Source organism: Hippopotamus amphibius, chromosome X, assembly GCF_030028045.1.
Source record: "Hippopotamus amphibius kiboko isolate mHipAmp2 chromosome X, mHipAmp2.hap2, whole genome shotgun sequence".
NCBI lineage: Eukaryota > Metazoa > Chordata > Mammalia > Artiodactyla > Hippopotamidae > Hippopotamus > Hippopotamus amphibius.
This window is the reverse complement of record NC_080203.1, coordinates 44,751,720-44,779,599: the sequence shown is the minus strand read 5'-3', so window position 1 is coordinate 44,779,599 and position 27,880 is coordinate 44,751,720.

The following is a 27,880-nucleotide window of genomic DNA, read 5'->3' as shown; positions in this document are numbered from 1 at the left end:
GGAAGTATCCCAGGAATTGACATTTTGCCTTTGTCTTTTAGAGGTGGTGGGAAGCTGACAGCTGTATCTGTGCACAGCCTGGGCTCCTTTTCTGGCTGTCCTGGTCACTGGTAAACTGTAGAGCTCAGAAGCACTCACTTTGGTCAGGTGGTGGCCAGAGCATCTGTGCCTCGTCTGTTCCTGTGTCCTCCTATGCTGTGCCTATCCCAAGGAAGCCAGACGGTTCACCTGCCTGAAGCATGCTCCTGAGAAGGACCTGTGGGTGTTTCATTAAGTGATATTAATGATAAGAATTGCTCCCATTGAGCTCCTGGCTCCCATTATATGCCAGCCTCTGTGCTAAATGATTAACATGCAACTTATTGAATTCTCACAGCAGCACTGTAAGAGGTTTGTGGTTATCATTCCCATTTCACAAATGAGCAAACTGAAGTGGCTAAAGGCTAAGTAACTTGCCAAAAGTTGCAAAGTCAGTTTACAAACTCACGTCTGCTTGACTCCAAAGCCCATGTCCCTGTCTGTAACCCTAACCTCCTGTCTGTTTTCTCCTCCATCTGGCCCTGGTGTCTCTGCATAGAATTAATGGTGAACTCTTCCCTACTTTTTATTTAGAGGCCAGGCTATCCACATGCATTTAGTGAATTCTTACTGTGTGCACTGTCCTCTGTGCTGCTGTGGGGGCGTGCAGAGTAAAGAGGGTGCTGAGAGCAGGCTCAACAGAGCTGAATGAGCTGAATCAGGCTCAGCATCCTGGAAGAGAGGTCTTGAGATGAGCTTGTGAAGGACAAAAGAGACATAGCTTAGCAACGAGGAGAACATGTGGTGTGGGGAGCTTGGCGCAGTGTCTGGAACGTTGCACACTCTCAATTCCTATTTGTTGGATGCTGTGAGAGGTTTAGCAGGTAAGGGCCAGCCACATCTTTCTTTCCTCTCCCTGATAGGGAGATGAGTTAAGCTAACCTTTACCCTCTGTGCCTAGCAAAGCACTCTTTCTGTCTTCTATAGCCTTTCTGCCTAGCAAATGGCCAGAGTGCACATAGCCAGGTTCCACCTGAATGGAAAGAAGACTACTGTTGACAGAGGGCATTGTAGGGAGAGGCTGGTTTTCAATCTCAGTTCCATCACTTGCTAGCTCTCTGACTTTGGGAAATTTATTTAACCACTTTAGGCTTCAGTTTTCACATGTATCAAGGGGCGATCATAATGATATCCACCTTATGGGGTTGTTATGAGGATCAAATGAACTGTTCATGTGGCACTGGGCCTGGCACATAGCAGGCACTCAAGAACTGTTGGCTATTATTATTATTACCTTTGTTGAGAAACTCGATAACATCTAAGCAACCTTCAAAAGTCCTTATCGCAAAATCCTCTCTAAAAGCCAGAATGCATCAAGAATACATAGAAACCAATTTACCTATTTTTGAACTTAAACATATACCTCCCCACGCAGACACAAATACATGTGTATGTGCATAATGTCTAATTTCATTTGAATCTAAGGCTGTAGGATTTGAAAGCTCTGAGTTTTGTTGTAACATGCAAAGTTACAATAGAGAGAGGGAAATATATGAGTTAAAAATTGAATACCAGGTTGGCACAGGATAAATGCTCATTGTTACCTTAAATATAGGATGTGCTCTTTTTCTCTCTCTTTTTTTAAAGCTATTTATTGGAATATAATTCTTTACACTGTTGTGCCAGTTTTTGCTGCACAACAAAGTGAATCAGCTGTATTTATACATATATCCCCATATCCCCTCCCTCCTGCGACTCCTTCCCACCCTCCTTATCTCCGCCCTCTAAGTCTAAAGATGTGCTCTTAAAAAACAAAAACAAAGGAAAAGCCATTTTGGAAACTAATAATCTATTAATAGGAACCACAGTTTAATTTGAAAGTGATTCTTCTCAAAGACCAATTCAACAAGATTTGACGATAGGCCTGCATCCTAGATTCCATCTCAGTAAAGGATGGGCAGTCTGATCTACTATCTAAGCTGAGAAGAGTAATGAACCAATTCATTCCTTAGAGTCTTGAATATACTTCTGTGGTGAATAGCAACCACTTCCCTGACCTAAACTCGCCTGCTTTCACTGCTGTCATTAATACTGTCAGTGAGCAAGAATATTTTTTGAATTTCCACATGAATGAGTGATTCTCACTTTTTGGAGTAGGGGCCAATCCTTATTCAGTTGATTCATGTGCAGAATACATCCGCTGGCAATGCTAAGGAGCACTGACACGATACTTGCTACATGCCAGCCACTTTCCTAAGCAATTTACATTCATTAACACATGTAATTTTCATAACAATCCATTTAATTTTTCACAAGAGGAAACTGAGGCAATGAGAAGTAAAATAACTTGCTTAAACCGACACAGCTGGTAATGAGCTGGGAGTCAATGAGCTGACATTCTGGCTCCAGAGCTGATGCCCTTGAGATACTACACTACGCTGCCTCACCAAAACACAGGCTAAAGAGGATTTTTCTAAATGCCTTATTAATCGGACTTGCCTGCTGTTCTAGATATTTAGTGTAGTCTGGGCTTTCAGAGAATGTGGACTGTGTTTCTTAGTGGTCTCACTGCCCTAGAGCCTCACCTGTGGATTTAAAAAAAGATAGCCCTATATTTGGTGGTTACTTTCAGATTGCGGGAGCCCAAGCAGTTTAGGAGTTGAGATTTTTGAGAGGGGGAATAAATTTCACTGTCTTCTCTACCCAAGTTCTGAAGCAATTGAATTGTAAAGCAGATGGAGTACAAAACATTGCCTTTAGCCCTGAGAAAGCCTAGCTTTGGGGAGAAAGCTGAGGATGCGAGCCAAACAGCCTTGCTAACTGAACTCCAGGATTAGACAGGTGTACCTATACAGCTACAACAGACACTGTACTACCACAGATGTATCCTGCAGGGGCAGCACCTTCCATGCTGAACTTGGAGCCTGGTCCAAAAAGGGATCTCAGATGACAGGCTGGTCCACAAAGAGGAAGGAATGAGGTGTCAAGTCAAACCTGTTTCATTTATTCTCCCTTATTTTTACCACCCAGTTAAGATTTCCTCTGACAGGGAACAGTGAATGAAGAAGGTAAAGAGAGATCAGGAGTGTTTAGGGTGATGTTTTCTCCTGGAAACTAGGAGTGGGGAAGATGGTCTGCTCTAGCATGGGCCAAGTCTCATGATGCAGTATTTTGGAGAGTTCCTTCCATGGTTGCTCCTTTCTGTTTGTTGACAAACCTAGGATCTGTGGCTGTGTGCTTTTTGAGTGAATCTGACCCTGTTGTGTTTCCATAAGGGAGTCATTTCAAGGCCACCAGGATCTGTATAGGTCAGATCTCAAGGACAGTGATAGCAGCAGTCATCAGTTGTGTCAATCCTCCCAGGGTCATGGAAGAAACTAATCATGAGCTTTACTGTTTTTGTTTTTGCCTCTGCCTCCCAGAGGTCTCATTTTATCATCCTTAGAGGCAATCTGGCAGAGTTAAACATGTTTGTGTTCCAATTTTAGTTCTGCCACTTCTAGGCTGTATGACTTTGGATAATTTACTTTTCTAAGCCTCAGTTTTGTCATCTGTAGAATGGGTGTAATAGCACACACCTATTGGGGTTGTGTTGAGAGTGCAATGAGGCATAAAGCGCTTAAGATAGTGCCTGCCCTGTAATAAGTTCTTAATGAACAGTTTCTATGATTGCTCATGTTTTTTCCCGCTTCTCTGATTCCTGGAAGCCCCACTCTTCTGCCAGCTGAAAGCCTACATCTTATCAAATGTGAATTTGGGTAACCAACACAGTAGGCCCAGTGCCTCTCCATCTTCTTCTAGTGTATTTTGGCCTTTTTCTTATTTGGACTCTGACATTTATAGCCTGTACCAGATAATTTCATATGATTACTTCCCCAAAGGTATGTATCATTCTGTGGTTGTTTTCAACTAGAATGTAGCTGGAGTCTTTGGGGATAGGAAGCTCATCTCATACTTCTTTAAAATAATGTGAGATATACAGCATGGTGACTATAGTTAACAATACTGTATTATATAGTTGAAAGTTGCTCAAAGAGTAGAACTTAAATGTGCTCACCACTCAAAGAAGGTAATTATGTGAGGTGATGGAGGCTTTAACTAACCTTATTGTAATCATTTCACTGTATATATGTGCATCAAATCATTACATGGTATGCCTTAAAATTACACAATGTTATATGTCAGTTATATCTCAATAAAACTGGAAAAATACAAAAAAAATAACATAAATGTACATAATATAGTGTCTGGCACATAGTAAAAGCTCAAAATATTTTTCCTTCTGTCTATTCTCCCTCTTTTTTCTCTTTTTCTCTCCTCTTTCTTTTTCTGCTTTCCCTCCTTCCTATCTACTGAAGCACCTAGTGCAGTGCTGAAGGGCCCAAGAAATGCTAAATAAATAGCCATGGTCTTAAATTCAGTGTATTTTATGTGAGGTAAGGATTGACCAAGACCCTTTCTTCTCTCAAAACTGGTGGTCCGTGTTTGTAAAATGCCTGCTGTTCATTCCATCCAATATGATCCCTTTCTTCCTTTATTGGCTCTGGGGAGTGAACTAAGCAGCAGACAAATTAGAGCCATGTGTTAGGCTAAATTGGACCATAACAATGTGTCCGGCATCCTACTTAGGTTTCCTATAAATATCCTTGAGTGACTGCTGGACTGTAAATTATTTAAAGGTAGGCACTGTGTTATGTTTAGTGCTGTATCCCCAATATCTGGCACAGTTCTTATCCACAATAATTGTTCAGTAAATATTATATTTTAGAATGACCAATTAAGTAAGAAGCTCTGCCCTATCAGAATCTCACCTGGCTTCATAGTAGAAATTGACATGCTGATCTTAAAATTCATATGGAACTATATGAAACTCCGAATAGCCAAAATAATCTTGAAAAATAATAAAATAGAGAATTACAACTTCTCTATTTGAAAACTTACTAAAAAGCTACATTAATCAAAAATAGTATGTTACTAGCATAAAGATAACCATCTGGATCAATAGAATAGAATTCAGAGTCCAGAGATAAACTCATATATCTACGGTCAATTCATTTTCAACAAGGTTGCCAAGATCATTCAATGGGGAGAAAGTATATTCTCTCCAACAAATGGTGTTGAGACAACAATATACCCATGCAAAGGAAATTTGGACCCCTGCCTCATACCATATGCAAAAATTAACTCAAATGGATCAAAGACATAAATGTAAGTACTAAGGCTACAAAATTCTCAGAAGAAACCATAGGGATAAATCTTCATGACTTTTTGAACTTGGCAATAAATTATTTGACGTGACACCAAAAGCATGAATGACAAAAGAAAAGAATAGATAAATTGGACTTGAAAATTTTAAACTTTTCTGAATCAAAGGACACTATCAAGAAAGTGAAAATGCACCTGGAAAAGATGTTTGCAAATCATATATCTGATAAAGGACTTTTATCTAGAATGTATAAAAAATGTTTATAAGTCAATAATGAAAAGACAAGTAACTCAATTAAAATAGGAAAAGGATCAAAAAGACATTCCTCCAAAGAAAATAAACAAATGGCCAATAAGTGCATGAAAAGATGCTCAACATTATTAATCATAAAGAAAATGCTAATTAAAAGCAAAATGAAATACTACTTCATACCCATTAGAATAGCTTTAATCAAAAAGACAATAACAAAAGTTGTAAGGATGTCGAGAAAGTAGAAACCTCATACATTACTGGTGGGAATGTAAATTGGTGTAGCCACTTTGGAAAATATTCTGGAAGTTCTTCAAAAAGTTAAATATAGAGTTACCATTTGGCCCAGCATATCCACCCTTAGGTATATACCGCCAAAAGTTGAAAACATATGTCACTACAAAAACTGTACACAAATGTTAATCTCAGCATTATTATAATAACATCATATGGAAAGAATATGAATGTCCATCAACTGATGAATGGATAAACAAAATGTGTTATATTTATACAATGGAGTATTACTTGGCCATAAAAATGACTTAAGTATTGATTCATGCTATAATATAGATGAACCCTGCCTGAAAACACTATGGTTGTGAAAGAAGCCAGACATGGAAGGCCACATATTGTATGATCCTACTCATATGAAGTGTCCAGTATAAGTCTATATACAGACAGAAAGTAGATTCGAATTTACCTAGTGTTAGGGTGGGGATGCTGGCCTGGGAGTGGGTGATGGTGATAGCTAAAGAGTGAAGGGTTTTTTTCTTTTTACTCATATCATTTTATTTAATTTTTGCAAATACCAGATAAGAAGGTATTATTATTCACATTCTGCAGTTAAGGGATCAAAATACTGAAGGTTGAGTAACTTACCCAAAGTTATACAGATAGTATAATTCAAGACTGGGATTGTCTCAGGTCAGGGTTTCTTTTCGGGTTGATGGAAATGTCCCAAAATGGATTGTAGTGTTGGTTGTACAACTCTGAAAACATACTAAAAAACATTGAATTAGACACTTTATTTTATTTTTTGATAGGTAAGAAGTAGATTTATTAATATCCTTTGTAAAGAGATTGCAGGGTTATGGGGTATGAGAGGATGATCATGTCCCAGGTCTCATGCGAGTCCCTGGGACAGGCCACCAAGGGAGGGTCCTTGGCTTTGTGTAGGAAGAGAATTCAAGAGCGAGCCATAGTAAAGTGAAAGCAGAGATACACATTCCATAGGCAGAATGCAGTCCATCTCAAAAGGCGAGAGCCAAATTAGACACTTTAAATGAGTGGATTGTATGGTATGTGAATTATATCTCAATAAGTCTGTTAGCAAAAACCCCCCAAAGTTTATGGTTAATAAGTGATATTATATTTATTCTTCCAATGAAAAAAATCAGAAGATCTAGATATGTCAGTAATTTTTAAAAGCTCCCCAGTTGATTCTAATATGCAGTCATGGCTGAGAAGCTCTTCACTAAGGGAATGAATGACTGTATTCTATGTAAACTCTGATTAAATGAGTCAATGAATGGAAGTATGATGGAGGTCAGCCTTGCTTCTGTTGCCTGGAAAGCAGCCACACTGTGTGGAGTAGAGGAAGTAGGAGGTGTCAATTTTATTCAAAGGCCCAACGCTTTCTCAGGCCCCAGAATGATGTGCAGGGTGTGACCTTGCCAAGCCCTCCGGTTACATACATACCCACACCCAGACTTGCAGGACTGTGCTGAAGAGACAGTACACGTCTGGAGATTAGAGCTCCTTTCAAAGAAGGAGCTCTGTCAACACAAAGCACAATATTATTGCATTTTTCTAAAGCTGTATGAATTTCCACATACCATCTGCTTGTTATGTTTACAAGTTCCTGCCTGAAGTAGGTTTGCATTTATGCTGACAGAATTTGAAGGCAAAATTGTGATATTGTTCCTCAAAATTATTATTGTATTGTCTGCTAGTGGTGATTTTTTATTATTGTGAGTTTTACTTTTCTCCCAGGGAGGCCTATATGAGTGAATTTAATGCGTATAAATGAGGGCACTTAGATGCCATCATTAGCTCAAGGTGGTCAGACTGTCAAAGTTAATGAGCTAATGTACTAATCAGTGCAGCTTATAACATAATTTAATAGAGATAATTGAAATATTGAATAGAATCAAGTATTTTGCATTTTGAACCATTTCTATTCTTCATTCACTTTCATTAAACAGAAGTGAAAAGTGTGTGCTTGCTATTTTACTCTTTTGTTAGCTGTGCTTGGTAACAGCAAAGCTATTGAACAGGTACATAGAACTTTTTACCCAGAGATCTCTAAGCACACATCACCTCTATTGATCAGTTACAATTCAGTTACAATTTGCAGCACACAATTTTTTTCTTAAAGCATAGAACAGTTGTGCTTTGTAGAATCACTTATAGAGCCAAGATACTTGGGAGCCTTCCTGACCCTGGGTTCAGTATGGCCCTTTTGGAAGGGACTGAAAGCTGTTTACAGGCAGAGACCTTGCAGATAGGACTGCTCCCCTCCAAATGCCAGGCAGGATCCCCAGTGCTCTGCACAGCACCTGGCGTGATCTGAAATCCTCCTTTTTCCAGGTCACTCTTCGCTCTTTTTGCTATGTTGTTTCATTTGTGGACATCCTTTATTTCATCTGTTGTCATCCTTTATTTCATCTGTTCTTGGGCCCCTTTGCTTCATCTGTTCTTGGGCCCCTTTGCTCTGTTAGGCCTTCAATTCTAACACCCCCGGTCTCATGGTTCCTGTTGATTTGTGTCAGTGCATCCTCTTATGATCTTCATGGCACAATTTCCATCTGCTCAGATTAAAGCTGAGAACTTCAAGGTGCAGTGATCTTATTTTACCCAAATTTTCACTTGTGTGCACTCATGTGCACGTGCCCACACACACTTTCCATTCTAACCTCTTAACCTTGTAGAGGAGTACACTAAGTTTGTAGAGGCAACATAGAAAAACTATCTAGCTAATCAGAAAACCTTCAAAATCCTGCCCAAAGTGCTATATTCTTTTTTCTTATTTATAATGATAATATTTTCATTTTGAAGTATAGTTGTGTTAGTTTCAGGTGTATGGCAAAGTGATTCATATATATATATATACACACACACACACATATATATTCTTTTTCAGATTCTTTTCCATTATAGGTTATAATAAAATATTGAATACAGTTCCCTGTGCTATATAGTAGGTCCTTGTTGTTTATTTTATATGTAGTAGTGTGTATCTGTTAATCCCAAACTCCTAATCTATCCCTCCCTCCACCCCCTTTCTCCTTTGGTAACCATAAATTTGTTTTCTATGTCTGTGAGTCTGTTTCTGTTTTGTAAATAAGTTCGTTTGTATCAGTTTTTTTAGATTCCATATATAAGTGATATCATATGATATAGTGTCCAATACTGTGGACAATGCAACTGCCCAAATTAAGAAGGAAGAACACTGAGAACAGTGGTGGACTACAATAAATATTTGCCTAATAGATTTATTCACTTCACACAAATCTCTGACTTACTTAGTAATTGCATATAACCTTGGAGATAGAAAATGAAACAAAACTGAAGCAACAGCCTTTTTCTCAATAGTATGTTTTATTTGGATATTCAGAGAAAAAGGCAGAAGGACAAATGAGCATTATTCCCTGTCATCCAAAAAGTTAATTTTGGACAGTGTTTCTTATACTGTAGCATGCATCAGAATTACCTGGAGGGCTTGTTAAAACAGATTGCCAAATGCCACCCTCAGTTTCTGATTCATTAGGTCTGGGGTGGTGCATTTCTAGCAACTTTCCAGGTGATGCTGGTGCTGTGGGTCATAGGGTGACTAACTATCCTAGCTTGCCTGAGATTGAGGAGTTTTACAGAACTTTGAACTTTTAGTGCTTAAAACTGGGACAATCCTGGGCAAACTAGATGACTGGTCATCTAACTGGTCCAGGACCAGACTCTGAGAATGATTAGTCTTGAAGGTTGTATGGTGACCAGCAAGGCACCTTGCATGTTCAGACAATACTAGTATCCCATAGTATCTCAACTCTAGACAGCCAAACTCAGTGATTGAGCCAATTCATAGAGGGGGCGCTTATACATGGAATTTCAGTGTAAGTGGTCTGGTGTGCTCTCCTGACCCAGTTTCTAAGCCCTCTACCCCACCCCACCCCTCCTCCACCCAAGTCCCCAGACTAGGAGGGAACTCCATTTCAGCTCTTCCCTGTTCTCCAGGTGGAATCTGCTTCAAAGCAGGGAGCATAGATCCACCATGGGAGGCACTGTGTATAGTGCAGACTCCTGGGTCAGACAGACGTATGTTTGAATCTACCACTTAGCCACGCAGCCTTGCTTAAGGCACTCAACCTTCTTGAGCTTTAGTTTCATGTAGAAAATGAGTACTACAATATCTTCTTTACAGGCTTTGTTATGAGAGCTGTTGTGAGGATTAAAGCGAAGGTATGAATTAAGTCATATGTATGGTGCCTGGCACATAGTAGGCACAAATTAAATGAAAACTATAATCATAAATCCCAAAGTCCAAGGCCCCTTATTGTATAGCTGTGGAGCTCAGCAAAAATGGAAAGTTTGCCCCTCCCCAAAGAAGCTGTTCAGTGACTGATATGAAGTACTTTGACTTCATTGTGTGGCTTAAAGATCCCAGTGAAAACACAGAAGAGATCTCAAGCAAATCAGGTCACAGAAAAAAAATATTCTGAAATAACTCTTCTGCCTAGCTGGAGAATAAGCAGGATGAATGAGTTAAGAATCATTTAAAACATTTTCAGTTAACATATCTTCTCCCTACACCCACCTAGCCACCCTCAGCCACATTGTTAAGTAGGCAAAGTTTGTTTCCTCATCCTTACTGGCATCTGACATGTTCAAGTTACCCTCTGCTTGCCTAGGACCACCTTTCCCAGGGCTCAGTCTAACTGTATCTCTTACTACTGACAACTGGTAGCTTTAGCCAAGGGATGCTCCTAAACATCCTACAATGCATGGGGCAGTCCTCCAACAGCAAAGAATTATCTGGCCCCAAATGTCAATAATCCCACAATTAAGAAACTCTGCTTTATGCCTTCACTTCTCAAATTACTGGCAGAGGACAATGTGTCCTGTTTTGCAGCCTTCGCCCAAACATCCTCCTAGCACAAGTTTGGTCCAAGATTTTGGGACCCTTTTAGAAGCATCGAAACAAACATGGATATACTATGCTTTGGAATGCAAAACATTTTAAGCTACAACTCTTTGCAAAACTTTCATAAATACCAGTCACATAGTATTCTCCTGATAGTTAGAAGTATTATGGTAGGCATGAGGTGATACTTTTTTTTAATTATAGTGAAATATACATAACATAAAATTTACCATTTAACCATTTTTAAGTGTACAGTTCAGTGGCATTAAGTACACACTCATTGTTGTGCAACCATCACCACCATCCATCTCCAGAACTTTTTCATCTTCCCTAAGTGAAACGTTACAGCCATTGAACAATAACTCCTCATTCCTCCTTGGTTCCCAGCCCCTGGCAACCACTGTTCTACTTTCTACCTAGACACCTAGAATTTGCCTATTCTAGGTTTCTCATGTAAGTGGAATCATACAATATTTGTCCTCTCATGACTGGCTTATTTCGCTTATCATAATGTCTTCAAAGTTCATTCATGTGGTAGCATGTATCAGAATTTCCCTCCTTTTAAAGACTGAATAATATTCTTTTCTGTGAATATACCACATTATTTTTTCATTTATTCATCTATTGATGGGCATTTGGATTGTTTCCACACTTTGGCTATTGTGAATACTTTTGGTATGAACATGGGTGTACAAACTATCTGTTTGGGTCCTTGTTTTTATTTCTCTTAGGTATATACCCAGAAGTAGAATTGCTGGATTGTATAATAATTCTATTTGATTTTGTGAGGAACCACCATACTGGTTTCCACAGCAACAGCAGCAGCAGCAGCAGCACCATTTTACAGTCCCACCAATAATGCACAAGGGTTTCCTTCAATTTCTCCACATTTTTGCCAACACTTGCTATTTTCTGTTTTGTTTTGTGTTAGTTATCTAAGTGGGTATGAAGTAATAGTTCATTGTGGTTTTGATTTCCAATTTCCTAATGATTTGTTGATGTTGAACATTTTTTTCATGTGATTTTTGGCCATCTGTATATCTTCTTTAGAGAAATGTCTATTCAAGTTACTTGCTAATTTTTAATTGGGTTGGTTGTGGTTTTTCTTGCTGTTGAACCCTTGAAGCAAAGACATTCTAGGTGTTCTCTGCTTTTCTGGCTCTGTTCCCAGAGCACTGGGCCAGACTAGTGCTCCTCTGTTCCTTTCAACGAAGGCTCAGTGAAGACCTTGGGGAATCTAAGCCCCAGGACCTCGCTCTCAGCTCTTGGTCATCTGGTGATAAATTACACACTAATAATTTAAGGCTAATAATGGGCTAATAAATAATCTTACAGCCCATAATTACATTCCAAAGTGTGGTTCCTGGAAAAGATGCCTTAACCCAAAGAAATGAGTTTCAGTCAGTGAAATTTCTGGTACCTGTGGGAAATTAACTTTGAGTAGGGCAACTTTCAGTTTTCTCTCCACAGCATTTAGGTAGCCCTGCACTTTACTTGTTTGATTTTCACACATTGCATGTCTTTTTTCCAACTCTTTGCACTTTACAAAATAGAAAAAAAACTAATAACCTCTGCATTTGTGTTGAAGAATGGTTGGGTTCATCAGAATGAGCTTGAGGATATGTTTTTACTTAAATTTCTTTGCTTAATTTTCTTTACCAACAGATTAAGAATTTGCTTACAATGTGATGCTCTGCTACTTTAAAAAAAATGTGTTTGAATTCACACATGGAAACTGAGGAGGTTTGGACTAGAAGACTGTGTTTCCACAGCTCAGAAACTTATTCTCACCAGAATATGTTGGATTCTGTGCATGGGCAGTCAGTAGCTGCTATGCCTCTTTTTAGGGGTGGGACTCTACCTCATTTGCACACATGATGCTTGTATTTTTATGAGAGGATTAATCATGGCTAAAATTTCTATTGTGCTTACTATGTACCAGGTACTGTTGTAACTGCTCTCTCAATCTCTCATATCAAATGGCTTGGAACCTATTTCTAGAGCTTTCATAAGCCTCTTTCTAGGATCTGTTCTCCCAAAGGCAGAGCATACCATTAGTGTGCATACATCTAGGCCCCAGAGTGACTTTGTGGGATGTGTGGGTGGATCTTTCCCACTGAGACTAGAGTTTCCACTCATATAGTATATACCAGACAGGATGGTTATACTGTGGAGCCAGGAGTGGGCAGGGAAGGGAGATGGGCTGGCTCTCCCTGTGCTGCAAACCTAGACTTCCAGGTTGTTATGAAGGTATATTTATCAAGGTAGGAAGACAGAACATATGCTATTTAACAGTTTGTTAAACTTCTTTGGACACATGGTACATAGACCTCCATTTGTACACTTGTCCCAGTTCCCCACACATGTTAGGGACAGGCTTGTTTAAGTCTATGGATACATAGGTGTAACCAGAAAGTTTGAAAAGGCTATCAGTGAGGTAGGGTGACAGTGGTTGGTGGGGAAGGGAAGGAGGACACATACCTAGCTTAGGCTAAATCATCACTGCTTGTCAGAGCTACATCTGGACAGCTCCAGCAAAATAAGTGGTTTAGTACATAGAGTCTTGAACGAGACTCTCTGGGTTTTAATCCTGGCTCTACAACTTGTTAGCTGTGTAACCTTGGGCAAGTTGATTTCCCCCTATGTTTCTCAGTTTTCTCCTCTGTAAAATGGGTATGATATTTGTCTATCTTACATGGTACTAAAGTGCAGTGTCTGGCAAATAGTATGTGCCATTTAAGTGTTACTTCTTAAAATTATTTCCATCTTAGGCTAGCTGCATGTGGTATATAAATACCCTGACGGAATTCTCAACAAAAGCATTATTATTCATCTGACACTTTTCCCAGTTCCCAGGGCAATATGAGCACCCTAGAAAAGGATCAGAGTGGAAAGAAGTATTCCTGAAATGAACATCTCTGTGGGGTGGGAGGAGGTGAATTGGGCTAGGGGGTGTTTCTCGTTCATGTTTGGCCTCACAGCATAGAAGGAAAGCCTGGAGGATGATCGTCTGGGCAACTGTTTGCAGTGGGAGTCCCCCAGAAGGTAGTTGTATCTGCTTGGAAGGCTGGGTAGTCACTTGCCCTATCATAGGCTGAAGACTATGGAATGGACAGCAGTGGTCCTCTATTTCTGACATCTCTTCTTACTGACCTTTGTGCTTTGGGAATTAGGTTGTTAGAGGCTGTGGTAGTAGCCACATTCAAATAGTGTTTATTCAAACAATGTGCCATTAACTCACACAGTAATTTCTAGGCAGTAGTGATTTCAGCCAGAGCAAACCTACAGGTTGAAGTGCTTCTTCGTAGGTATTTCATAGATCTCAGATTGCAGAATCCTGGCTCAGACACCTGCATCAGTAAGAGATGGCTGGGAAGGATTTGTGGACACCTGTTAGCAACCCTGAGGGTTTCTAGAAATATTCTGCGAAAGGTTGAACTTCCTGTATTCAAACAGGTAGGAGCTGAGAGCTATTGTGATTTTGGTAAGAATATTAACGTAGCCTCATTTGTATTCACTGATTGGCAAAGGCCAAGACATTTGGGTACCAGAAGGATTTTCAGTAATGGAAAGACATGGTTAGATTTAAGACTTCAGACACTCTCTGATATTAGTGTAGAAATGGGAAAGGTGCTTTGCAGACGTAACAGTTAAGAAGGAATTATGTTAGTATTCTGGTGCTAAGTGATGAGGGATGACATTAAGACAGTAAAAGAAGGGATGGTATGGAGGGGAGAGATTTGAAAAATTACTTCTGAGACAGACTCAGTAGGACATCATATTTATTTTGATACAGAATATAAAGGAGAAGGAGAAGTCAAAGATGACTCTCCAGGGAAGAGAGAATTTTGTGAGTGAGGGAAGAGGTCAACAAAGTCATTCCCATGATGAGGCCAAGTAAGATAATAAGTAATAAAAATACACTGAAAGGGGAACTTAGGAAGCCATCAGGCATTTGGTGCTTTGTATCCAATGATCTATTCACTCCTGGCTTATACTCTTATTTTATGTTTACCTTGCATGCTCTTGGCCTCATAGAAGTACTACAACTTGAGCCTGCCTTCTTTTTTTATCTCTTTATTGGAATACAATTGCTTTACATCGTTGTGCCAGTTTTTGCTGTACAATGAAGTGAATCAGCTGTATTTATACATATATCACCATAAACCCTCCCTCCTGCAACTCCCTCCCAACCTCCCTATCCCAGTCCTCTAAGTCATCACCCATCATCAATTTGATCTCCCTGTGTTATGCAGCTGCTTCCCACTTGCTATCTATTTTACATTTGGTAGTGTATATATGCCAATGCTATTCTGTTATTTAATTCCAGCTTCCCCTTCGTCCCCCCCAACCCCTGCCATGTCCTCAAGTCCTTTCTCTACATCTGCATCTTTATTCTTGCCCTGTCACTGGGTTCATCGGTACCATTTTTTTAGATTCCATATATATGAGTTAGCATACGGTATTTGTTTTTCTCTTTCTGGCTTACTTCGCTCTGTATGACAGACTCTAGGTCCACCCAGCTCACTACAAATAACTCAATTTCATTCCTTTTTATGGCTGAGTAATATTCCCTTGTATATATGTGCCACATCTTCTTTATCCATTCATCTGTTGATGGGCATTTAGGTTGCTCCCATGTCCTGGCTATTGTAAATAGTGCTACAAAGAACATTGTAGTACATGTATCTTTTTGGATTATGGTTTTCTCAAGGTATATGCCCAGGAGTGGGATTGCAGGGTCATATGGTAGTTCTATTTTTAGTTTTTTAAGGAACCTCCATACTGTTTTCCATAGTGGCTGTACCAATTTACATTCCCACCAACAGTGCAGGAGGATTCCCTTTTCTCCACATCCTCACCAGCATTAACTCTTTCTAGATTTCTTGATGATTGCCACTCTGACTGGTGTGAGGTGATACCTCATTGTGGCTTTGACTTGCATTTCTCGAATGATTAGTGATGTTGAGCATCTTTTTGTGTGTTTGTTAGCCATCTGCATGTCTTCTTTGGAGAAATGTCTATTTAGGTCTTCTGCGCATTTGTGGATTGGGTTATTTGCTTTTTTGGTATTAAGCTGCATGAGCTGCTTATATATTTTGGAGATTAATCTCTTGTCAGTTGCTTTGTTGGCAAATATTTCCTCCCATTCTGAAGGTTGTCTTTTTGTCTTGTTTATGGTTTCTTTTGCTGTGCAAAAACTTTTAAGTTTCATTACCTCCCATTTGTTTATTTTTGTTTTTATTTCCATTACTCTAGGAGGTGAGTCAAAAAGGATCTTGCTTTGATTTATGTCACAGAGTGTTCTGCCTATGTTTTCCTCTAAGAGTTTTACAGTGTCTGGCCCTACATTTAGGTCTTTGATACATTTTGAGCTTATTTTTGTGTGGTGTTAGGGAGCATTCTAATTTCATTCTTTTATATGTAGCTGTCCAGTGATTCCAGCACCCTTTATTGAAGAGGCTGTCTTTTCTCCATTGTACATTCTTGTCACCTTTGTCGAAGATAAGGTGACCATATGTATGTGGGTTTATCTCTGGGATTTCTATCCTGTTCCATTGATCTATATTTCTGTTTTTGTGCCAGTACCATACTGTCTTGATTACTGTAGCTTTGTAGTATACTCTGAACACAGGAAGCCAGATTCTACCAACTCTTTCTTTCCTTCTCAAGATTGCTTCGGCTATTTGGGGTCTTTTGCATTTCCATACAAATCGTAAAATTTCTTGTTCTAGTTCTGTGAAAAATGCCATTGGTCATTTGATCGGGATAGCACTGAACCTGTAAATTGCTTTGCGTAGTATAGTTATTTTCACAATGTTGATTCTTCCAATCCAAGAACATGGTATATCCCTCCATCTGTTTGTATCGTCTTTGATTTCTTTCTTCAGTGTCTTATAGTTTTCTGCATACAGGTCTTTTGCCTCCTTAGACAGATTTATTCCTAGGTATTTTATTCTTTTTGTTGCAATGGTAAATGGGAGAGTTTCCTTAATTTCTCTATCTGCTCTCTTGTTGTTAGTGTATAGAAATGCAAGGGATTTCTGTGAATTCATTTTGTATCCTTCTACTTTACTAAATTCATCAATTAGAGCTAGCAGTTTTCTGTTAGCATCTTTAGGGTTTTCTATGTATACTATCATGTCATCTGCAAAGAGTGACAATTTTACTTCTTCTTTTCCAATTTGGATTCCTTTTATTTCATTTTCTTCTCTGATTGCTGTGGCTAACACTTCCAAAACTATCTTGAATAATAATGGTGACATTGGGCACCCTTGTCTAGTTCTTGTCCTTAGAGGGAATGCTTTCAGTTTTTCACCATTGAGAATGATGTTGGTTGTTGGTTTCTCACATATGGCTTCTATTATATTGAGGTAATTTCCTTCTGTGTGCATTTTCTGGAGAATTTTTATCATAAATGGATGTTAAATTTTGTCAAAAGCTTTTTCTGTATCTATGGAGATGATCATATGATTTTTATCCTTCAATTTGTGAATATGATGTATCACATTGATTGATTTGCGTATATTGAAGAATGCTTGCATCCCAGGGATAAACCCCACTTGATCATGGTGGATGATTTTTTTTTTTCTCTTGTAACATTTTTTATTTTAAAGTCTATTTTATCTGATATGAGTATTGCTACTCCAGCTTTCTTTTGATTTTCATTTGCATGGAATATTTTTTCCATCCCCTCACTTTCAGTCTGTATGTCTCCCTAGGTCTGAAGTGGGTCTCTTTAAGACAGCATATATGTGGGTTTTGTTTTTGTATCCATTCAGCCAGTCTGTGTCTTCTGGTTGGTTCTTTTAGTCCATTTACATTCAAGGTAATTGTCAATATGTATGTTCCTATTACCATTTTCTTAATTGTTTTGTTGTTGTTTTTGTAGGTCCTTTTCTTCTCTTATGTTTCCCGCTTAGAGAAGTTCCTTTAGCATTTGTTGTAGGGCTGGTTTGGTGGTGCTGAATTCTCTTAGCTGTTGCTTGTCTGTAAAGCTTTGGATTTCTCTGTCGAATCTGAATGAGATCCTTGCTGGGTAGAGTATTCTTGGTTGTAGGTTCTTCCCTTTCATCACTTGAAATATATCATGCCACTCCCTTCTGGCTTGCAGAGTTTCTGCTGAGAAATCAGCTGTTAACCTTATGGGAGTTCCCTTGTATGTTACTTGTTGTTTTTTCCTTGTTGCTTTTAATAACATTTCTCTGTCTTTAATTTTTGTCAGCTTGATTACTATATGTCTTGGTGTGTTTCTCCTTGGGTTTATCCTGCCTGGGACTCTCTGCGCTTCCTGGACTTGGGTGGCTATTTCCTTTCCCATGTTAGGGAAGTTTTCAACTATAATCTCTTCCAATATTTTCTCGGGTCCTTTCTCTCTCTCTTCTCCTTCTGGGACCCTTATAATGCGAATGTGGGTGTGTTTAACATTGTCCCAGAGGTATCTTAGGCTGTCTTCAGTTCTTTTCATTCCTTTTTCTTTATTCTTTTCCGCATCAGCGATTATCACCATTCTGTCTTCCAGGTCACTTATTCACCCTTCTGCCTCAATTAATCTGCTGTTGGTTCCTTCCAGTGTATTTTTCATTTCCATTATTGTGTTGCATATCTCTGTTTGTTTGCTCTTTAATTCTTCTAGGTCTTTGGTAAACTTTTCGATCTTTGCATCTAGTCTTTTTTCAAAGTCCTGGATCATCTTCACTATCATTATTCTGAATTCTTTGTCTGTAAGGGTGCCTATCTCCTCTTCATTTAGTTGTTTTTCTGGGGCTTTATCTTGTCCCTTCATCTGGTACAAAGTCCTCTGCTTTTTCATTTTCTCTATCTTTCTGTGGCTGTGGTTTTCAGTTCTGCAAGATGAAATACTGCTGATACTGCTTGATACTGCTGTCTGCCCTCTTGTGGAGGAAGCTATCTAGGAGCCTCCTGAGTGCTTCCTGATGGGAAGAACTGTCCAGCCACTGATGCCTTGTACATATTCATCCTTTTCAACCCTTGCAGAGTAGATGACCTGCCCTTTGTGTTGCTACTTGGTCTGCCTGCTTCCTGGCCATCTTTTGGAGTTTTCTTCTACCTGTATCACTTTGTTCATTCTGTCCCAGCAGTATTGACTCAGATTCATTGGTGTCAGGCTCTGGCATTGATCCTGAAGAACTGTTTTGTGTTCTGCTGGTGTTGGAGGGTTGCCTGCAGAGGTGGGGGGGAAACTGTGGCTCACCGAGGAGGCAGGGGCACTGGCAACAGGGGTTTTGGGCGATGATCTTTTTAATGTGCTGTTGGATTCTGTTTGCTTGTATTTTGTTGAAGATTTGCATCTATATTCATTAGTGATAATGGCCTGTAATGTTCTATTTTTTGTGACATCTTTGCCTGGTTTTGGTATCAGAGTGATGATGGCCTTGTAGAATGGGTTTGGGAGTGTTCCTCCTTCTGCTCTATTTTGGAAGAGTTTGAGAAGGATAGGTGTTAGCTTTTCTCTAAATGTTTGAAAGAATTCACTGTGAAGCCATCTGGGCCTGTGCTATTGTTTGCTGGGAGATTTTTAATCACAGTCTCAATTTCAGTGCTTGTGATTGGTCTGTTCATATTTTCTATTTCTTCCTGGTTCAGTCTTGGAAGATCGTATTTTTCTAAGAATTTATCCATTTTTTCCAGGGTATCCAATTTATTGGCATATAGTTGCGTGTAGTAATCTCTCATGATCTTTTGTATTTCTGCAGTGTTGGTTGTTATTTCTCCTTTTTCATCTGTAATATTGTTGATCTGCGTCTTCTCCCTTTTTTTCCTTATGAGCCTGGCTAATGGTTTATCAATTTTGTTTATCCTCTCAAAGAAACAGCTTTTAGTTTTATTGATCTTTGCTATTGTTTCCTTCATTTCTTTGTCATTTATTTCTGATCTGATCTTTATGATTTCTTTCCTTCTGCCCATTTTGGGGTTTTTTTGTTCTTCTTTCTCTAATTGTTTCAGGTGTAAGGTTAGGTTGTTTTTTTGAGATTTTTCTTGCTTCTTGAGGTAGGATTGTATTGCTATCAACTTCCCTCTTAGAACTGCTTTTGCTGCATCCCATAGGTTTTGGGTCATTGTGTTTTCATTGTCATTTGTTTCTAGATATTTTTTGATTTCCTTCTTGATTTCTTCAGTGATTTCTTGGTTGTTTAATAACGTATTGTTTAGCCTCCATGTGTTTGTATTTTTTACAGTTTTTTCATGTAATTGATATCTAGTCTCATGGCATTGTGATTGGAGAAGGTGCTTCATATGATTTCAATTTTTTTGAATTTACCAAGGCTTGATTTGTGATCCAAGATGTGATCTATCCTGGAGAATATTCCTTGTGCACTTGAGAAGAAAGTGTATTCTATAGTTTTGGGATGGAATGTCCTATAAATATCAATTAAGTCGAGATGGTCTAATGTCTCATTTAAAGCTTGCATTTCCTTATTTATTTTCTATTCGAATGATCTGTCCATTGGTGTAAGTGGGGTGTTCAAGTCTCCTACTATTATTGTGTTACTGTCAATTTCCTCTTTTATGACTGTTAGTATTTGCCTTATTTATTGAGGGGTTTCTATGTTGGTTGCATACATATTTATAATTGTTATATCTTGTTCTTGGATTGATCCCTTGATCATTATGTAGTGTCCTTTCTTGTCTCTTCTAATAGTTTTTGCTTTAAAATCTAATTTGTCTGATATGAGTATTGCTACTCCAGCTTTCTTTTGGCTTCCATTTGCATGGAATATGTTCCTATTTCCATTTGTATATTCCTATTACCATTTTCTTAATTGTTTTGGGTTTGTTTATGTAGATCTTTTCCTTCTCTTGTGTTTCCTGCCTAGAGAAGTTCCTTTAGCAATTGTTGTAAAGCTGGCTTTGTGGTGCTGTTTCTCTTAACTTTTGCTTGTCTGTAAAGCTTTTGATTTCTCCATCGAATCTGAATGAGATTTTTTGCTAGGTAGAGTATTCTCAGTTGTAAGTTTTTCTCTTTCAAGACTTTAATTATATCTTGCCACTCTCTTCTGGCCAGCAGAATTTCTGCAGAAAGATCAGCTGTTATCCTTTTGGGTTTTCCCTTATATGTTTTCTGTTGCTTTTCTCTTGCTGCTTTTAATATTTTTCTTTGTGTTTAATTTTCATTAGTTTGATTAATATATGCCTCAGTGTGTTTCTCCTTGGGTTTATTCTGTATGGGACTCTCTGCACTTTTTGGACTTAGCTATTTCTTTTCCCATGTTGGGGAACTTTTCCACTATTACCTCTTCAAATATTTTCTCAGACCCTTTCTTTTTTTCTTCTTCTTCTGGGATGCCTAAGATTTGAATGTTGGTGGGCTTAATGTTGTCACCAAGGTCTCTGAGACTGTCTTCCATTCTTTTTATTCTTTTTTCTTTTTCCTGCTCTGTGGCAGTTATTTCCACCATTCTATCTTCCAACTCACTTGTTCTTCTGCCTCAGTTATTCTGCTGTTTATACCATCTACAGTATTTTTAATTTCAGTTATTTATTGTTCATTACTCTTTGTTTGCTCTTTAGTTCTTCTAGGTCCTTATTAAATGTTTCTTGTATTTTCTTTTCTTTTTTTTTCTTGTATTTTCGTTATTTTGTTTTTTGAGATTTTGAATCATCTTTACTATCATTACTCTGAATTCTTTTTCAAACAATTTGCCTATTTCCTCTTCATTTATTTGCTCTTGTGGGTTTTATTTTGCTCCTTTGCCTGTAAGATTTTTCTTTGTTTTCTCCTTTTGTCTAATTTATAGTATTTGCTGTCTCCTTTCCCTATACTGCCTAGTAGTAATTGCTCTTGTTTCTGTTCTCTGCGCCCTGTGGTGGGGTTGGTCCAGTGTCTTGAGTATGCTTCCTGATGGGAGAGTGTGGTGCCTGTTTTCTGGTGTGTGGATCTGAGTCTTTTCCCTCTGATGAACAGGACCATTTCAGGTGGTGTATTTTAGGGTATCTGTATGCTTAATATGGCTTTATGTCATCTGTGTGCTGATGGGTGTGTTTGTGTTCTTGTCTTGTTTGTAGTTTGGTGTGAGGTATCCAGCACTGGCAGTAGGCAGCAGTTGGGTGAAGCCGGGTATTAGACTCTGATAAAGTCCTCCATAAGAATTCTCTGCAGTTCATCTTCCCTGTGGCTGAAGACTCTAGTGGTCTAGTGTCCTGGACTCAGTGCTCCCTGCCCAGAGCCTCTGACTTGACTTCTGGTCGAAGAATCAAGACTTCAGAGGTTGCTTGTCCAAGCAATAAAGGGGATTAAAAAAGACCATCCAAGCCCCAGACTAATGGTAGAAGTTTAAGTCAAACAAACAGATACTGAATCAAGGAAACACATATACGCACAAGAAACACAAAAACAGATCCCAAGGAATATAAGTCACTAGGACAACCTGACAGAAGAACCCTAGGGTGCAATCAGATGATTAAAGAGAAAACCAACAAAAATTCAAAACAAAACAAAAGAAACAAAAAAATGAAAACAAACAGGGAAATTGTGAAAATGAGGACCAAATATAACAGGGACCAAATAGAAACCAGGAGCAAATATAACAAAGAGCAAGAGAACAACAAGGTAGACTGAAGATCCCCAAAATGAAATCAGACAATTACAATTAGAACTAAGATAAAGACAAAACCTAATAACAAAAACCAAAGCAGTGTGTCATCTGAAGAATAAAGCAAGGAAGCAGAGCAGACCAGTAATATTCATTAAAAGTATAATGAAATAAAATAAAATAAAATTAAATTAAATAAGAAGTGATAGAACAGAGAGCAACAGAAGAGCATAATATGACTGGAAATATAAAAAGAAAAAGAAAAAATAAATAAAATAAAATAGAAATCTATCAAAAAGAAAGATGAAAAGAAGATAGGTGAGTTACACTCAGCACTGCAAAAAGCTAGGTAGAAACAGAAATACATAAAAAGATTAAAAATAAAAATAAAAGTAAAAAATAGGATAAAAAATATGTTATAAAATGTGACAATCCATTAGGACTATGGTCGTAGTAAAAAAAAAAAGTAGTAAAAAAAAAAAGCTAGACCTGACCACAGAATGGGTCAGATCAATGGAAATAATAATAATAATTTTGTTTCCTTGGGGTCTCAGCTGTAAGTGTCCTTGTACATGCCTTGAGCCTCAGGCCACCTTTGCCTCCCCAAGAGGCCCTCCTATGCCTCTGGGTTGGACTGTGGACCTGCTGTGGGTCCTATGGGGTCCACTTAGGCTTTGATCTGGTGCAATTCCTGTGTGTGCTTGCTCCCACAGTCCACAGCTGCCAGAGCTAGACGTTTTTCATTTGTGGGAACATTCACTGTCTACTCAGATAGTCCAAATACATAGGATCTACTAGCTGATCAGGGGCACTTAGTCTGCAGCATGTATATCTGATGAAAAAATTTTAGAACCTCTTCCTTAGCCCCCTTGTGCCTGGTGTTCAGCTTTGGTTTTGTTCCTGCTCCTGTGTGTGGTCTAACTGCCAGAGTTCTGTCCTGAGGCTGTCTTGGAGCTCTTTGGGTCTGTCTCGGTGAGGGTTTCCTTTATTGTGCATCTGCAGATTCAGGTGTGTGGGGAGAGAGAGGCTTTGATAGTGGCTCTTCTCCCTGTGTGTGACTCAACAGTAATGTCCTGTTTGGATTGCAGGAGCCCTGGGAATGATGCTGAATGTGCAGGAATGCCAGCGGCTGCAGGTATAGAAATCTGGCCCTAGTATGGTCCTTTACTGGTGCCTGGTGCAAGACGCCTGATGGGCAGCCCTTGAGGGCTTTGTGTATTACTCTGTGACTAGCTGAGCTTCCTTTATTGTTCGTCTGTAGGCACCAGTGTGTGGGGAGAGAGAGAGTACAATAGTGGCTCCTTCCCCTACATGTGAGTCAGCAGTAGTGCCCTGCTTGGCTCGCGGGAGCCCTGGCAGTGGCGGTGCCTATTGCAGAGGGATGCCAGTCAGGTTGGGTATAAGTGAAATGTCTCCAGAGACATCCTTCTCTGTGGACTTCTTCTGGCTCTCGGCAGCAGGCACACCAGGCCAGCCCCATCAGGGGGCTACTTCTATCCTGTGTTGACTGTTGCAGCCAGGCCCAGAGGGGACCTCCCTTTATTCTTCATAGGCTCCAAAAGAGAGGCAACACCGGTGGCTTCTCCCCCCATTTGTGAGTCAGCAGTATCGAGCCGCCACCATGGCCACCCAGCTTTCTGAGGTAGGCATTCTCTGCTGTGGATTTTTTCCCTCCTGTCCCCTCAGTCCTTCTCCCCACAGCCTACAGTGTTTCTCACCCTGAACCAGTTCTCTGGTTCCCACGTTTCAAATCCCAGACCCCCTGTACAGCTGTGAACCCACATCTCACTCTGGGAAAAGCAGAGCCGTGGTATGGACACTCTGTATATTTCTCACTCTTTCCCATCTGCCACAGATCGGCTGCTTCACCCTCTATGGACAGTCCTAAATGCCTCCCCTCTGATCCAACAAATTCCCCATTGGAGTGGGGGTTTCCCCATCAGATAAGAGGGGTTTCCCCAAATTCAGCAATCTCTCCTCTGTTTCAGCTCCACGCCCCACCCCCCCACCCCCAGGGTGCAGGACCCGTCCCTTTCCTTTCTTCTCCTCTTTCTCCTTTTTTTCCCATTCTGTCCTACCCAGTTATGTCCTGATATTTGCAGTCCTTTCCGGTGTCCAAAGTCTTCTGCTAGTGTCCAGCCAGTTTTCTGTGGGAATTATTGTATCTTTTGATGTATTCCTGATGCATCTAGGTGGTTCTAGATCATGGTCTCTCATGAGATTGCAGTCATCTCAAGCCTTCAGTGGAGCTGGAGAATCCCTTCCCAAGCTCACTGTCATGGTTGTTGGCAGGTTTCAGTTCTCTGCTCAGGTGATTAGAGTCCAGTAGAATCCTATTTTAAGTCTTCTTATTCATCTATATTAATAGAAGTAATCACCCCTTGTGTGAGTTGTGAACTTTCCAGCAATCTGTGAGAGCATGGTGTTATAGTATCTGGGAAGAGAACTGCTGGTGACTCACAGCTGTGACTGGAATCATCTGGTGGTGTCTCCACTCATAGGTGTGGTGGTTGCCTTGGGATGACGCAGAGGCCAGACTCTGCTGCGATTCTTGACTGGAGTCTGGAGCATCTAGGTTTGGCCTCCTTGTGTGATTTGGGCTTCTCACAGCATGGTGGTTGATTTCTTGCTCATAGGTTGCAGCATCCAGAGGCCTTGTACCCAGCCCTTCACACCAGAGTTCCTGGTGCAAAATGGCTGTGTCGCTCGTTGGGTCACGGGCAGAAGCGCTGTGACTGACACTCAGTTCAAGATGGTCGAGCCTGCCTTCTTGCTCTGACCTTTCCTGAAACCAACCCTCCCAACTAAAACTTCTCAGCCCTGGGTCCCATTCCTTTAGGATTCCCCTAGGTGACACAACAGTTGCTCACCTGGTTCATACTAATGGGATCATATATATCTTTCCCAGGAATGCAAGCATTTCTAAGGGTGATCTTAAAGATACTCATTCAACCTAAAGAAATGAATCTTTGGTGGTGGAAGTTTCTAGTTACATGGCATAGGGGGACATAGCTTGTAGAGAGGATATTTAACTCCTTTACAGAAGAAAAATAAATGACTCTAAAATCATATTGGATTTGCCTCAAGTCATACTAAGGACGAGATGAAATCATTTTCTATTCCTTCATCCCAGACTATTGCTGCCTCACTCTCCCTAGCTTCCTTGTCACTGATAGAACCCTTGCTACCTAGCATCCCCTATCCATCAAACCCCAAGCACTGGCCCTTTCGATGATCAATATGGTTTTGCTTTGGACTCTAGACACTGTGTGCTTGACTGTATCTCCTTTTTCATCTTCTGTGTGATGAGTTTGCCACGGTCAGCTTCCAGCCCCTTCTCAGGCCTGCTCTGTCTTGCTGCCAGGGAACTACTCTGATTTGAAGATGAATTCCAAAATGTGACAATCACCTGTGAAAAGAAATGGGATAAAGATGGAACAAATGACAGTTGCAATGTGTTCACTTCTGTCTGAGGTCCTGGTTTTGTGTGACAGAAGGTGCATATAATGTTAGGTAAGCTGTCAGATTGTGGGTAGGAACATTAGCCTTGGAGGGATCCTATATTGAGTGGAAAGGTAATTAGGATTTGGGAAAGTGGCCAAGGGATGAGGAAGGAAATATATGACAGCAAACGATACAATTTTAAGTGGAGAAGGGGGCACAGGAAATCTGGCTTTTTAAATGCAAAGTTTAAGGCTTTAATCATAATAACAAGAGTGACTACTGTGTGTTAAGCACTTTACCTGCTTTATATTTCATTTTATCCTCACAACTTGTAAGGCAGGTACTGATATAATCTCCATTTTACAAATGAAGTAATAGGGGCTTAGAGAGATAAATTAACTTGCCTGAGGGCACATAGCTAGTAAGACATACAGCTAGGAATAATACTTAGGCCAACTTGTCTCCAGAGGTGGCCCTTTAACCATTAGCTACTGGCCCTATACTGTTTTAAGCAACTGACATGTACTATACCATTGAAGCCTCACAGCAGTGTTATGGCATAGCTGCTGCTTGTTATCTTGACCTCATAGATGAAAAAACAGAGACACACAAGTTGTCTACTTAATAAATGGCAGAGCCAGTGCTATTATCCATTATTCCATAAAACACAAGGCACACTGTGTGAGTCAAACAGGAAAATTTCAAAGCAAAGAGATGGTGTAAAATATGAAGGTAAATAATAGATCATTGAGAGGCCTAAGTCACAACTAACAGGGATGGGTGGCAGTAGATGGGTTTGAGAAGGCCACAGGTAGGTTCTTGAATTAGCCTCTTTTAATCATTGAATGAGCTCTATTAGCAAACAATTTTAAGGTGGATCCTAACATTCCACAGCACCTTCTAAAGAAGTCGACTCATTTGGATGGTTCACTAATATCTGCTATCAGCTCTTATGTAAAGTTCAATTTATGGCTTTGTCCATAATCTTGAAACAAAATGGCAGCCAATGAGATTTCAGCAAACATTAATCATACAAATCTTTCTATGTTATGGTCCAGCTACATCTCCCATCTCATGTGACTTTCTCATTCTGCTTTAGCCCCCGGTGGACTTCTTGCTATACTTTGAATACTACAAGTTCATACCTGCCTGTCTACCCAAAGTTTAGGAAAAGTGTTTGGCACGTAGTGGGCACTTAAATGTTTGTTGAATGGTGAGACGGTCCTGGTATAGATGGAAGAGATGGGATATTAGGCACAGGTGGAGGAATTTACCTTAACTAGGAGGAATGCTAGTTCCTTTATTATAGAAGGGAGGATAGTAATAACAACATTCAAAATAGCAAATAGTTAAATAAGGCTTACCATATGCCACGCACTATTCCAAACACTTTACACATATTAACTCATTACATTTTACAAATCTATTAATTAGTAATTAATTATTACTATTGTCCAATGCTTATAGAAAACAGAAAGGCTATGTGATTTGATAAAATTCACGTAGCTACCGAGTGAGCTGGCTCTTGATGGTGAAAGGGCACACACAGGTGTAGACTAGCCTTTGTGATTATAATCAAGAAGAATAGAGCAGTTATGTCTGACTTTAATTTTCTCTGTAATTTGCTGAGACAGAGGGAGGATGGAGTCAAGGGATGGAGGTTTGAGGATGATGGAGAAATTTTGATGTAGTCTGTAGAGAGTAGGAAATGGAATTGACCAAAGACACATATTAGGATTGCAGGTGGTGTTGAGAACATGTATGAGGCTGGCAGTCTTGAACATATCTTTGTCCTAGTCTTCCTCATGTGTGACTTTTTCTAGTACTTATTGATCTCTCTGATATAGACCTGGTAAAAGTGGACAATAGTGTTCATCCTGGGTTAAGGTTTTGCCAGATGGACGCAATGAAATGAGAGAGAGGCAAGAGAGTTTATGATGTTGACAAGAATTACGGAAAAGATGGACTGAAGGATTGAAACTGGATAAAAAGCTTGGTAAAGAAAAGCTAGCTGACGGATTGGGAGAAAGTGAAGAAGTCAATGAACTGGAGATCTTAAGTCAAAAAAATGGTTGTAATGGAAGTACTTGAATATGCAAAGCAAAAAGAGAAGAGGTTATGAACAGAGCAGGATGCTGGAGTTAGTGATGTGGAAGGTAAAGCAGTTTCAAGAATCTTTGGGATGGGTGGTTAAGCTGGGGTGCAGGGGCAGGCCAATGGAAATTCAGAAGTCAAGGAACTATTAGAAGCCAGGGGTTTGAACGAGCCATC